This window comes from Berghia stephanieae, chromosome 1 (assembly GCF_034508935.2).
Source record: "Berghia stephanieae isolate SIO BIC M18660-M18661 chromosome 1, UCSD_Bste_1.3, whole genome shotgun sequence".
Taxonomy (NCBI): Eukaryota; Metazoa; Mollusca; class Gastropoda; order Nudibranchia; family Aeolidiidae; genus Berghia; species Berghia stephanieae.
The window spans coordinates 72,782,352-72,795,668 of record NC_088360.1 but is presented as its reverse complement, the minus strand read 5'-3'; the positions used below and the strand labels follow the sequence as shown (position 1 = coordinate 72,795,668).

Genomic DNA, 13,317 nt, shown 5'->3' with positions numbered 1-13,317 from the left:
CATCATCATCATATCATAATCGTCGTCTTCATCATCATCATCATCATGATCATCATCATCATGATCATCATCATCATCATCATCATCATCATCATCATCATCATCATCATCATATCATAATCGTCGTCTTCATCATCATCATCATCATCATCATCATCATCATCATCATCATCTCATCTCATCTCATCATCATCTCATCTATCTACATCATACTATCACTACTTCTACATACTACTACTACTACTACTACTACTACTACTACTACTACTACTACTATACTACTTACTATACTACTACTACTACTATACTATACTATATATATGATGATGATGATGATGATGATGATGATGATGATATAATAATAATAATAATAATAATTATGATGATGATGATGATGATGATGATGATGATGATGATATGATTATTATTATATTATATTATTATTATTATTATTATTATTATTATTATTATTATCATTATCATTATTATCATTATTATTATTATTATTATTATTATTATTTCCATGAATGATTGCAGGAGAGCATGCCGAATAGCTCTCATTCTTTAGCAGCGAGGCCGATCATAATATAATCTTTTATTCATCATGATTTACTTTCATAAGTTTTATCTAATTTGAATGAACGACTAGCCATTTCCACTAATATGATTGTTACTACTTCTACTTGGACTTCAGTCTCAACCGGATACCACTCGATGGTGAAAAACGGTGAGATCGACGTGTACAGACCTGATAATCATAATTGCTCATGGTTGTAATGGAAATACTCTCAAACCAACGCAACTATTCTCCATACAATAATGTCACATCAGGCCCACGCGGCTATGTGGTCTTGTGGTATGACACTCGCTTTCGGATCCGAAGGTCCCGGGTTCAAGCCTCGCTCGGCGCATAATTGAGTCCTTGGAAAAGGCTCTTTACTCTCATTCTCTCACGTACTCTGGTATAAAATGAGTACCAAGCCGTTAACAGCGTTGTTCTGTCCGAGAAAAAAATAATGTCATGTCTCGTCCTACATGTTAAGTGTTGCTGTTGGCCTGGGACCCCTTTTATAGCGCTTTGAGGTTTCGAGTGCATATTGCGCTATATGAAAACTCTCATCAAATCTCATACAATTTCGTTCGGTTATCAAGCCTGCATATATGTACACTGTACATGTCGGAATGCCAGATTTGAGTGAAACCAAAACCAAAACCTGCATGCAAAGGCTCTAAACACTGTCACAAATATTATTTATCTATCGACATGTTATTACAATGATTGTGATGCTAAAATGGCTATAACCTTTTGTAAAATATTACCACAGAATTGAAACATCATATTAACTTTCTATAGTTGCGGTGAGTGACCGTTGGGCTGGAGGAAGTCGAAAAGTAGATATTATTGTCTATACACATTATCCCGGGACGGTAGTTCAATTGTTAAATTGCTAGATTAGCACGCATAAGTGTTGGGTACTTTTATTGCAAAATAGCAGGTTACCAACAATGCTAAAAATAGTCAGTGATAGTTTGAGCGTTACTTACTTACTAATCCTCTTGATGCTTCAGTTGCACATAAGGCCGGCACAGTAGATCTCCATCATCACGATTCGCTGCCATATTTGACATTTCTCCTCACGTCCACCTCTGGGTCTTCGTGTCACTCTCAAGGGTCCTTCTTCAAGTCTCCAAGGGTCTCCCTCTTCTCCTTGTTCCCTGTAGGGTCCATCTGAGGGCGCCCCTTGGTATAGCATCATGGTTCATCCGCAGGAAATGACCAGTCCACCCTCATCTTGTTCTCTTTACAAGAAGGAACAAAGGCTCTAGCCGTGTTATCTTCATCAAATCGCTGTTCGAGATGGTTGTTGGCCATCCTCAGCATATGGTTTGGAATGTAGATGCTCTTCGTCAACTTCTATGTTTCAGCACCATATAGCAACACAGAGAGAATGTTAGATTTGAAAAATCTGATTTTTGTTTTGGTCTGTATCCTCTTTGACTTCCAGATATTACCAAGAGCCCTAAAAGTCCTCCGGGATTTAGAAAGCCTCTCTGAAATTTCAGCCTCTGAATTTCCATTTCTAGTAATCTTGCTCCCCGAGAAGTGAATGACTGAACATTCTCTAGTTCTTCATTTTCAAGCTTCACTGGTGTTTGTAATTTGTTATTGATCCTTCTGACCACAGTTTTTGTCACACTTATTTTTAAATCCAACTTTTGGGCATTACTTTGGACTGTCAGTGTTTGTTTGATTGTGTATCAGCCAGATGTGTGACAAGAGCATAATGTCATTCGCAAAGTCAACGTCCTCCAGTATTTATATAAATGTCCATCTTAGGTCAGTTTTAGTATTCCAACGTACTTTCTCATGATTCAGTCAATGGCGAGACAAACAAGAAATGGCGAAAGAATGCATCCCTGTCGTACACCTGTGTTGATTTCTAGTGCTTCAGTCAAATAACTTCCACAGATTACTTTTGCATGGAAATCTTTATATAGAAGTCTGATCATGATGACAATTTTCCATGGGATCCGATAATGGTGAAGAATGTTCCACAATGCAGGTCTGTGCACACTGTCAGAGGCCTTCTCGAAATAAAAAAAAATGAAAACAAGCTTGCATTCTATTCATGACATTGCTCGAAAATTTGTCTAAGAGTAAATATTATGTGATCAGTGCAAGAATGTCCTTTTCTAAATCCAGCTTGTTGCTTTCTCAGTTTTGGTCCAACCAACGTGTTCATTCTATTGAGAAAAATTCGAGCGTTACTGATCATTAACCAATCAGAATATTTCCTGCCATATAGTCCATTCCGTTCCCTTGACTATTTATTTCCAGTCAACTGGCAAACTTTTCTTAATACCCATAGCTTCCTTTAGTACATACCAAGCAGACAAATAGGTCTGTCCCACAGCTAGTATTAATCACAATATTTTGACACATTGATGAAGGAATTGCATCGCAACAACTGACAAAACAATGCATTTTTGGGGTGTGCTTTAGATGATAGGCAAGAACTTAAGGTGGCTATGGGTCTTCGGTTCACGTTCACCGTTTGATTAAGAGTATGGTTGAAATATACTTTATTCTAAATTTTCGAGTCAACAATAAAACCACTGAAATTTTTCTTCGACCAGTTTTTATAAATCGTACGATAATTTTCGTAAATTTTTCGATACATTTAATAATGCGTAATTTTCAAAAGTGTATGCACTGTATGTTGATTGAATAACCCGAGACTCATAAGATAATATTGGGAAAAAAAGGCAGCCATGTCGATAGCTTGCCAGGCATACCAACAAGAGGTCACGGAGAAACAATTGATTGAGATACTACTGTTTATTATAATAAAATTCATTCACCTTCCCCATATTTCCAATTAGCCACAATTTTTTAATATCCATGATTATACAGCTGTTGTAAGGAAGCTGGGTCTTGTTTAGATCTGTCGGAATATATTTTACGAAGTGTTATATGGCAATTAAATCGTTTAGTTTTAGATTTATATACACTGCGACTGCCCTGGTTTGAACGCAGATTTTGTTTATGTGCATTTTATTCACATGAGGATACTTTTTACAATTAAAAAAAAAACAAATAATTCTGGATATTGCTTTTTTCAACTGACAACAAGTGCAAGTTTTGAAACAATGGGCCAAAATAAGAAGACAAGAGATAGTCAAATTTAAGTTTTATCGAGAACAAGCATGCAGTGTTGTTTTTGGACCAGAAAATGGGGAAATGGGGACCTCACAACAACATCATCACCGCCATTTCCAACGCAACATCATTTGTATACCAAGATAAAAATCAGAATTCTACCTACACAGCATCATAACTATCATCATCACTGCCACGTCATCAATCACTGTCACCACTATCATCATCATAACCATAACCTGAGCCACATTATGATCGTAATAAGAGCTTGAGCTTTAATACAGTGCAATGTCCGTTATATGTGCCAAAATCGCTTCAAAGGGGTCCCAAATCTACAGCAACACTTAAGATATAAGACGAGACATGACGCCTGATGGGTGCTATGCCAACTTTTTTTTTCCGATAAAGATAACGCTGTTACCTGTTAGGTGCATATTTTACACCCGAGTTCGGTGAGAGAGTGTGAATAAAGCATTTTCCAAGTACTCAACTTTGTGCCACCCAGAGCAAGACTCGAACCAGGGACATGCCGGTCATACCACAAAAACCACACTAAATACCACCACAGTATTATTCCAGTCACTATCAACACCGCCGCTACAGTAGCTTTATAGCAACCATATCGTCATCATGAGTATCAACACAACAACAACGACAACAACAACAGCTGCTACCACCACCACCATCTTCATCTTCATTCTACCATTACCACCATCTTATCACTTTCTCTATTGCCATAACAAGGTCACCACGGCAACTTTGGAGTTTTCGAATATATTTTAGTTCTTCGGCGGTCGGCAGATCTACATTTTACAGGTGGCTTGGACTATGTTGTTTTTGTTGTTTTTTTCTTGTTTTTTTTTTTTGTTTTTTTTTGTTTTTTCTGTTTGTTTTTTTTTGGGGGGGGGCTTAATTATTTTTTTTGTTTAACAGAGAGAGAGAGAGAGAGAGAGAGAGAGAGAGAGAGAGAGAGAGAGAGAGAGAGAGAGAGAGAGAGAGAGAGAGGGGAGCGACGTATATTTGGAGATTGACGAATAACTGTTTCTGCCCTAAGCTCTCGAGGTAATATGATGGTCGCGGTTTCTCCCTAGTTTTACGGTCTGTTTTTGTCCGCGTTGCCCCTATTTGTTATTGTTTTTCTTTTCTTTTTTCCTCCGATTGTAAAGTGCCTTCGAAAACTCAAAGTCTGACAGTGGCCAAAAAAATTACGTCAAAATTCAAGTCCAGATTACGAAAAGAAAGCAAATCATGAGTTGTATACTCAACAGTTCAACAACTGAGGCCAATTGTTTCCTTGAGCACTATTATAACAACTCACTCGCCCCTGAACTGTCCTGAAAAGGAGGTCAAAATATAAGTCCTAGTACGTAACAGGCGACTCTTTATTACTTTGTAGGAGGCCACGGGAAGGAACTGGTCGAGGCATAGATAGTATGCGCTTGGCTAAGAAGTTCGCAACATTGCCATCCGGAAACGAACGCACAAAACTATGTGTAACCATGAACGTTTATAGTCTGGTTAATACAGTTTAGTGAGAACTACTCATAAACGCGGATGGCAAAAAGAAATAACTAAGACCTGAGTGACGTCATCTTCATACTTTCTAGAGCTTAGTCCGTTCCAAGTATCGTGCGCACGGACTATTGCCAACTCCTCCAAAGTTATGAAATATGGTGCCGTGATTTTTTGCATGCGGCTTATATTTTAAGTGATGTTACGAATTTCGAATACCGATAGTGATAGACCAAACAATTTTCTCACAATGCTGAATTCCTTTCATCTTTCATCGTTTGCAATAGAATAACTCAAACTCTAAAATGTTAACCGTAATGGTGTGTTTATTCTCTTTCCCGTGAGGCAAATAATCATAACAAAATAGCATTCAGTGGCGTAGCTTAGCAAATATTTATCAGTTGTGTCAAATAGTGTAATAACAGCATTTAAATAGTAGTACTTTGCAACGACGAAAACAGGCTCCCAGCGTTTATAATTTATCTCTTCTGATATCGGACGACACAATCAGTCCGTTGGGTGCGTATCCAGTTTTCGGACAAAGACATTGATGTATAAAAAACATGGCCCGTTTTCATGATCGCGGACTAGATTTAGTTATTTACTTGTCTAGTAAAGTCTTGCTAGTCTTAAGACTGTAGCGGAGCAAGTGACTAAAAAAATCGGATTTTATGAACGTTTTCTAGTCTCTAACTAGCTAGTCTCTTGCCTAGAAGTAGAAGTGGGCGTTTTTTGGACGGTGACTCATTCGGCTATTTTGTGCTGGTAACATCACGCTCTCTAGTACACGATTGCAGGTAAGATACCAGCCTTCATACTTTCAACGCAAAAGATTTCCAAAGATAAAATTAGAAACATATCCGGTATAGATAATATTTCGTTCCGTTTCATATTTGAACTTACTTTTGCCTTGATGAATCAAATCAAGTATTAACTGTCAATTGATAGACTACAATGATGTTCATGGTCGACTGTCAATTCTATATTTAGGCCAATGGAAATTTAATTGAAACTCAAACAAATTGACCAAAAAACAAAACAAAACAAAAATAAAAAACAACAGACAAACAAACAAACAAACAAACAAATAAACAAAACAGAAAGTGTGTTCTGATGAATCACATTATTTCAGTCATTTGCAATGCTAGCAGAATAACTTTTGTCTCCACTTTGCTTTCGAATTGTTTTCCTTTTTTTGGTTGTTCTTTGTTCTTTGACGCAACCCTTCGATTTCGAGTCTCCGTTCACTCGCAACTCGCGAGCCGGTTAGATTCATTTTTAAAAAAATAATATTTTGTACTAACAAAAATGTGTACTTTCGATGATCTCCACTTATCTTATAGATATTTTTTTAAGCCACTGTCAAAAGCAACAGGACACTTTTTGTCTCTGTCATTCGTAACCGACGTATCTTTCTTCCGAATCGAAGCTCTCTCAATCAAAAACTAGCTATCTTGTCGACGCTCTGACGAATTCTACTAACTAGTCTCAGACCATGATTGAAGTCCGGCCTCAACAAATCACTAAAACTTGGCCAAACTTAGTCCGAAGATGCTGTGATTGGGATTTGCTTAGTGAGCTCACATGAAGTCTGATTTTATCAAGTCCTTGACTAAAGTCAGAGACTAAGCGCTAGTCCGCGTTGATGAAAACGAGTCCTGGGGATCCTCCAAATTTTTACGTCCGTCTCCGACATAGCGAGGAAAGTTGTGTGTGAAATGCCTTTCACGAAGACCTACTGTTGAGCAAGAGAACTCATGAAGATCGCACAAAACATGTCACAAAAAATCCACTGGTCACCCATCGAGTATGATCTATAATCGCCATTCTTGAATTATGTTCAGTTGAAGGTGGAATGGGGGGGGGGGGGGGGCACTTTGAATGTAAGTAATATTGTGACATATCACTGAATCTAAACTTCCTTGACACCAAACGGGTTCCATGTAAGTTTTGTACAGCATAACCTTTCAAATTAACTGTCGTTTTCAAATACAAGAGATGCATAATTAAGATGACATAATTATTAATTTGACCGTTCCTCTCTGAGTTTCTGATTGTGTGCCATCTGTTAATAGTATTACTATTCGCCACATGCCATGAAAAGGAATTCCGCGCTTCGATTCTCTGGAGAAATACTTGTAAATTTTCAGTGCTATACTCCTCATTGTGACAATTTGCATGTTTAATCTATATTGTAATCAGTTTTTATGAATGTAGAAATCACAGCAGCAAGCTACGTCTCTGGCTTTCAACTATTAATAATTGTAACAGATTCAATAGTCTGATGTCACGCGCCCGGCAACGGCGGCCATCTTGGTTCTAAACAAAGAAAATCATTACTTTTTATTCTTCATGCTGGCTAGAACTTGTCATTCCCTTTTCATATGCCTTGTGATCAGAATGTGTAAAAGTCAATACATGATCAAATTGATGGGGTTTTTTACCTCTGGATACGCGTTTAAGCTCGCCGGGGAAATATTTCATACGGCGTCAGCCATTGTTCCGATAGTTTAGAGCCAGTGTTACTAAGTTACCATACGTCATTAGGAAGGAAGTGACAGTACGACTGTTGAAGACTATTGTTTATGTCAAACGTGTACAGTGTACAATTTGCTGCGTCCTTTTAAACACAGCGTGGCAAAATTATGAGTAGAGTACATGAATCTCGTGAAAACGAAACCCCTGGCCAAGCCTGTTGGCGAGTTCAGTCAATAGAATTCAGTGTGTGTGTGTGTGTGTGTGTGTGTTTGTGTGTGTGTGTAGTTATTGCAAAACATCTAAATGTTCACACATGCTAGATCCCTCATTTTTTATATGCCGTAAAGAAAAATAAATCCCAAAATACTATGGTATTGTAACCAGTGCAAAAAAAAAAAAAAAATCTGCTTAAAACTTCACTACGTCGACGCATGCTCACGGGTTGTGGAACGGACTATAGATAGTATGCGCTTGGCTAAGAAACTCATAACATTGCCATTCGGAAGTATAACGGACCAACATAAAACTGTGTATCCATGAACGTTTATAGTCGGGTTAATACAGATTAGTGAGAACTACTCATGAACGCGGATGGCAAAATACAATAACAAAGGCTTGAGTGACGTCATCTTCATTCTATCTATTGTAAATGATATCTTTCCATCGTGTGAAAAATGGAACGCGCGCCGCCATACGAGAAGTGAGCAGCGAAAAGCAATGATAATCGAAGCAATAGCTACCAATTGATGCATTGCCTTTAGTTTTTAAAAAACAAACAACTATAACACCGAACTTCTGGTTTTCTCGGGACATTATGTTGTCTTGTCTCCAAAAGCAAAGGTCAAGTGATATTGGGATGGGCCAGTTCTGGGAACGGTGCCAGTGTGATGAAACGTTATACCTAGTCTTATATTTATATGATATGCCAATTATATTGAATTATCTTACATGCGGCTTTGTGGTCCAGTGGTATGACACTCGCCTTTGGACCTGTAGGTCCATGTTTCAAAACACGCTATGGACTGGTTGACTCCTTGGAATACGATCTTTAATTCCACTTAAGTGTGAAATAAGTACCTTGCCGGTAACAGCGTTGTCTCTGTCGAAAAAAATTGTAGTATGTAATGCTAAAACGTGCACTTACGATGTCTCGTCCTACATGATAAGTGATGCTGTTGGCTTGCGACTCTTTGCAATGCGCTTAGAGCACATTAAGTGGATATTACACTTTTTAAAAAAAATACCAAGTACATTATTCAAGCATCTCATACAAAAAAAAGGCGAGTTACACTTCTTTAATTAAACAGAAATTTAGTGCCGTGAGATGCGGCCTGCAAAGGAAAGAATGAGATTCGCTTTTTGTTTTGTTTTTGATTCTCTCTTTGTGTGTGTGTGTGTGTGTGTGTGTGTGTGTGTGTGTGTGTGTGTGTAAAACCAAATGATTGTGAGCTGTTTTATGCTTTGTCTTTTAATGCAGGAAGAAGTTAAATCTTTTTAGCGGCGGGGATAGATTTGGTGCCAACTTGACATTAGATATCGACGTTTCCGTCAACTGATCAGTGACAACGATTTAACTTAAGTTTTAATAAGGCTTGAGCCGCATCGGTTTTACTGCTAGCTTGGTGAAGACGGCGGAAACTGCTGTTCATAATTACATTTTAACCAGTCAACTTTCGTACTCCAGAAAGACGCCTGCGAGGGGCCCAGGTTTGAGAGTTTTTGCCAAGATGCTGGTCATTTAAATCGATCGATAATTGAAGGACGGTTTTTCTGGCCAAATTTTTAAATACGTATTTTTTCAGAGTACGGCAGTTAATTGTTACATAATGGGGGAAATCATGATTTGAAGGACATTCGGTTTCACTAATAAAGAGGTCTTTTTTTTTCTCTTTCTTTCCTTTAACTTTATATAATATGTATTATTATTATTATTTTTTAATTTTAAAAACATTACTCACGTTAGTGATAGTGACAGTCAAGTGAAACGCATGGACATGGAATTCCATTTTCGAAAATGATATATCCAACAACCTTAATATAATAATATAATGTATTTACTATTGTATCCCATGTATTATCCTTGTAATGCCCAGTGTCAGAGGCGTGTGCGTGTCGTGTGTTCGTGTCGAGGAAATGACCCATGGTCAGGTAAATGAGATAGGTACAGCTGTCCATGGACATAGCCATGGATAATAGAGCCGATGATGACATGTCATACATTGTTGTCAACGAAAAATAGCTCCTGACATCTCTTAGATAACAACGCGTCTTCTTTTTGTTTGTACTTAAAAAAGACACGTCGTCAAGAGCTAACATAACATATCGCTGTGGATTAAGAATAAACACAACATAATGGAAGGACCGGAGCCACCTAGTGGAAGGGAACATAACCACGCCCCTCGGACAGTCGTCCGAATATAAATCGTGGCAGTTTGTGCTATACAAACTACACGGTATAGACAGAACGAAATTGATGTCACTCAGCTCTTTGTTTTTATCCAGCCATTTTTTATGAGTAATTCTCACACAAAAAAATGTCATCAGACTTTTAACGTTTAAGTTTAAGGTTAGACTTTGTGTGTTGGTACGTTATATCCGGCTGGCGGATGCTATGAGCTTTTTGGATAAACGCATTCTATCAATTACAATCGACGGTATGATTTTAAGCAAAATGATAATCATTTCTACCTGACTACCTGCCTGATCAACCGTACAATCACATAAACTATCATAGTATTTTCATAGGTAGGAAGGCTTAGGTCGACTTGATTCTAGCAATCGGCGTATTCGTTGCAAACGCGTTTCGCATTTCCGCTCGGAATCACACGATCACTTAAAAAATCCGACCTCGGGTGCAATTATCCGACTTTTTCCTACCAATCCGACCTTAAGGTAAAAAATCCGACTTTATCCGACCTCGCTGTGTACTACCTAAAACTGATTGAGGAAAACTAGTGAATGCAAATCACACAACCACGAAAAACAATGGCTACACCAAATTCATTTCGTCAACCCAGCTTCGGAAGTCTTCCTCCGCCCTAAGAACTGTTTCATATCCACCTGCAAGTTATCTCTCTGGAGCTGCCTGACATTCCCGGCAGGCATCACTGAATCACTTATCCAAAGTTTTCATCTGCACAGGAGCTTGTGCGCTGCCATGACCCTGAAGGTGATACCAGCCTAGATCCAGTCCTTCTAGAACAGCTGAAGACACTGAAGACGAGTATCCAGACCAAGAATGATCCAAACGGCGTCCAGACACGGTTCTTCCTTCTCCTGGACCCACACCTCCAACTTTGTGAATATGAAGAATAGGAAAATATGCCGAAAAACAATTACAGAGACCAAAGTGATGTCAACTTCCTCCATTCTATTGTTTGTAAAGAACGGAGCGGGCTTGATGATGATCACAAATCCTCGTTTTAATTGGTCAAAAATTACTGATTAATCATTGATGCAATGGCGGTATATCACTTGCCCACAAGTGTGACTTCAAATTCCAATAAAGATTCTGTGATAGACAGGTAAATAACCACGCCTCTCGGACAATCGTCATAATGTAAACAATGGCGGTGATTGGTAGAAACAGCAAACGACACAGGCTTTACTATCGATGGTATGTGTTTAAGTCAAATACCCATTGTTCTACGCTTGATCAATAGAAACAACCCAGAAAACTTTGTGTAAATTTAAATGTTCATAATCTGATCGAGAAAATCGTGTGATAACTAGTCACCCATTTGGCGGCATAAAAACAGTAACAATGGTCAGAGAGAGGTCGATTTCATTCACGTTATTGTTTATAAACAACCAACTATGTTTGTCCGAGCACGTGTCACAAATTCCATGTTTTGATTGGTCAAAAATCGACTGGTTAATTGCATGTTCGAGTTATTATGGCTCTATGACACTTACATATTTCTAGCATGGACGTGTTTTAAAGCGAAGGCATTTCCTGTAAAAAAAATAGCGGACGCCTTTTTGCGCATGATTTAGAGGTGTGTTTGAAATAGTGCAAGTCAAAGCAGATAGAAAATTGTGTATTACCTTTTGTATAATATTGTTAAAGCACCCTGGGCTCAAGAACTTTGTCCTCATGCTGTGTACGGTTACCATGGTCGTTTTAAGCTCGGAAATTAAAAACATAGCAGAAACAAAGGGAGAGGCAAGGGAACTATTTCAAAAATACAGATAATTAGAATTAGGAGCGAACTACAAAGAATCTCGTCTGAGAACACTTGCAAGTCTTGTCCAAATGCAAGCCAAAGAATTAATCAAATGCTTCAAATATAATTTGTATACTTTATTTGTAAATAACGATTTTTGTTCGAGGGATCATTTACAAAGGGGAAAAAATGCCCATATTACTGCCTGCCTTTCAAAAAAGACCAATATAATACAACAGGTTCCTGATAAAACTGAATGGTCTTATTCCAGACTACGGACACAAAGCCGCATGCAAGAAAAAAATAAAATAAATAAAAACAACATATTGATCATATTGCCACTGGTTTGTTTGTGTTTTTAAGGGTTTTACGTCGCTTGCAACACAAAGTCATATCAGCGCCAGTAAAAAGGAAGACAATGGGATAGTAAAAAGTTCTAGAATTACAATTAAAACACCCAAGAAAGGGTTAGACAAAGGAGAATTGGTTCAAATAGGAAATAGATGTAGATTCCAAGAGCACACTATCAAAGTACTTAGTTTGAGATCACCTAAGTCTCATCCAGACACAAGCACAGGTCCCCGCTATGAGGAATACACTCAAATGTTTACAAATCATATACAATATGTAAATAGAACATAATACAGTGCATGATTTACAAGGAAACAAATAGCATCTCCCAAAATTAACTATACATTTGATTGTTTCCCTCCCAGCTAGAATATCCGGCCAGTGCCAGGGCAAAACCACGTAATTTCATCCCAAGACAAAGACGAAAAGCATGTTGGAAAGAAGATAAAGGGGGATAAAAGACACAGTAAACGCCTCCCTGCCCACTATGAGAGGTCTGGAACCCCACCCAGTACTGTTACTGGGCAGAGAAAAGATAGCAAGATTGTAGACCAATGTTGAAACGACGGGCCCTATGGAATTCCACTAACAGTAACAGCAGAAGGGACTTGTCCATAAAGGGAACAAACCATCCCTATTACCATTATCTCTGCTGTAGTATTAATAAAGAAAAATATCAGCCAGAGTGTTTTTGTTTTTTTAGGATTTTACACGGCACTTGCAATATCTGTAGGTCATTTCAACGCCAGTAAAAAATGAAGAATACGTTTGTTTTGTTTTTGTTTTTGAGGGTTTTACGGCGCTAGCAACACATTAAGGTCATATCAGCGCCAGTAAAAAGGGAAAAAATGGGATAGTAAAAAGTTCTAGAATTACAATTAAAGCATCCAAGAATAAGGCAGACAAAGGGGAATTGGTTCAAAAGGGAACAGATGTAGATTCCAAGAGCACACTATCAGTGTACTTAAATTGAGATCACCTAAAAGTCTCATCCAGACACAAGCACAGGTCCCCACTAAGAGGAACACACTCAAATGTTTACAAATCATATATAATACATAAATAAAACATAATAGAGTGCATAACAGAGAGATGATTTACAAGGAAAAAAATATCATCTCCCAAAACTAACTATACATTTGACTGTTT

The 13,317-nt window shown here is 38.0% G+C and overlaps 1 protein-coding gene across 2 annotated transcripts in view; it reads right to left on the bottom strand.

Annotated features, from left to right (window-relative positions):
* Positions 1-9,797, bottom strand: part of LOC144956123 (N-acetylated-alpha-linked acidic dipeptidase 2-like) — a 79,446-nt gene extending 69,649 nt beyond the window's left edge. Inside the window, exon 1 of one of the 2 annotated variants that reach the window (XM_078886555.1) lies at positions 9,610-9,797. The gene's annotated coding sequence lies outside the window, so the exon portion shown is untranslated. The remainder of the gene's footprint in view (positions 1-9,609) is intronic. The other variant, XM_078886503.1, reaches the window with a different exon arrangement.
* Between the last annotated feature and the right edge of the window lie 3,520 nt (positions 9,798-13,317).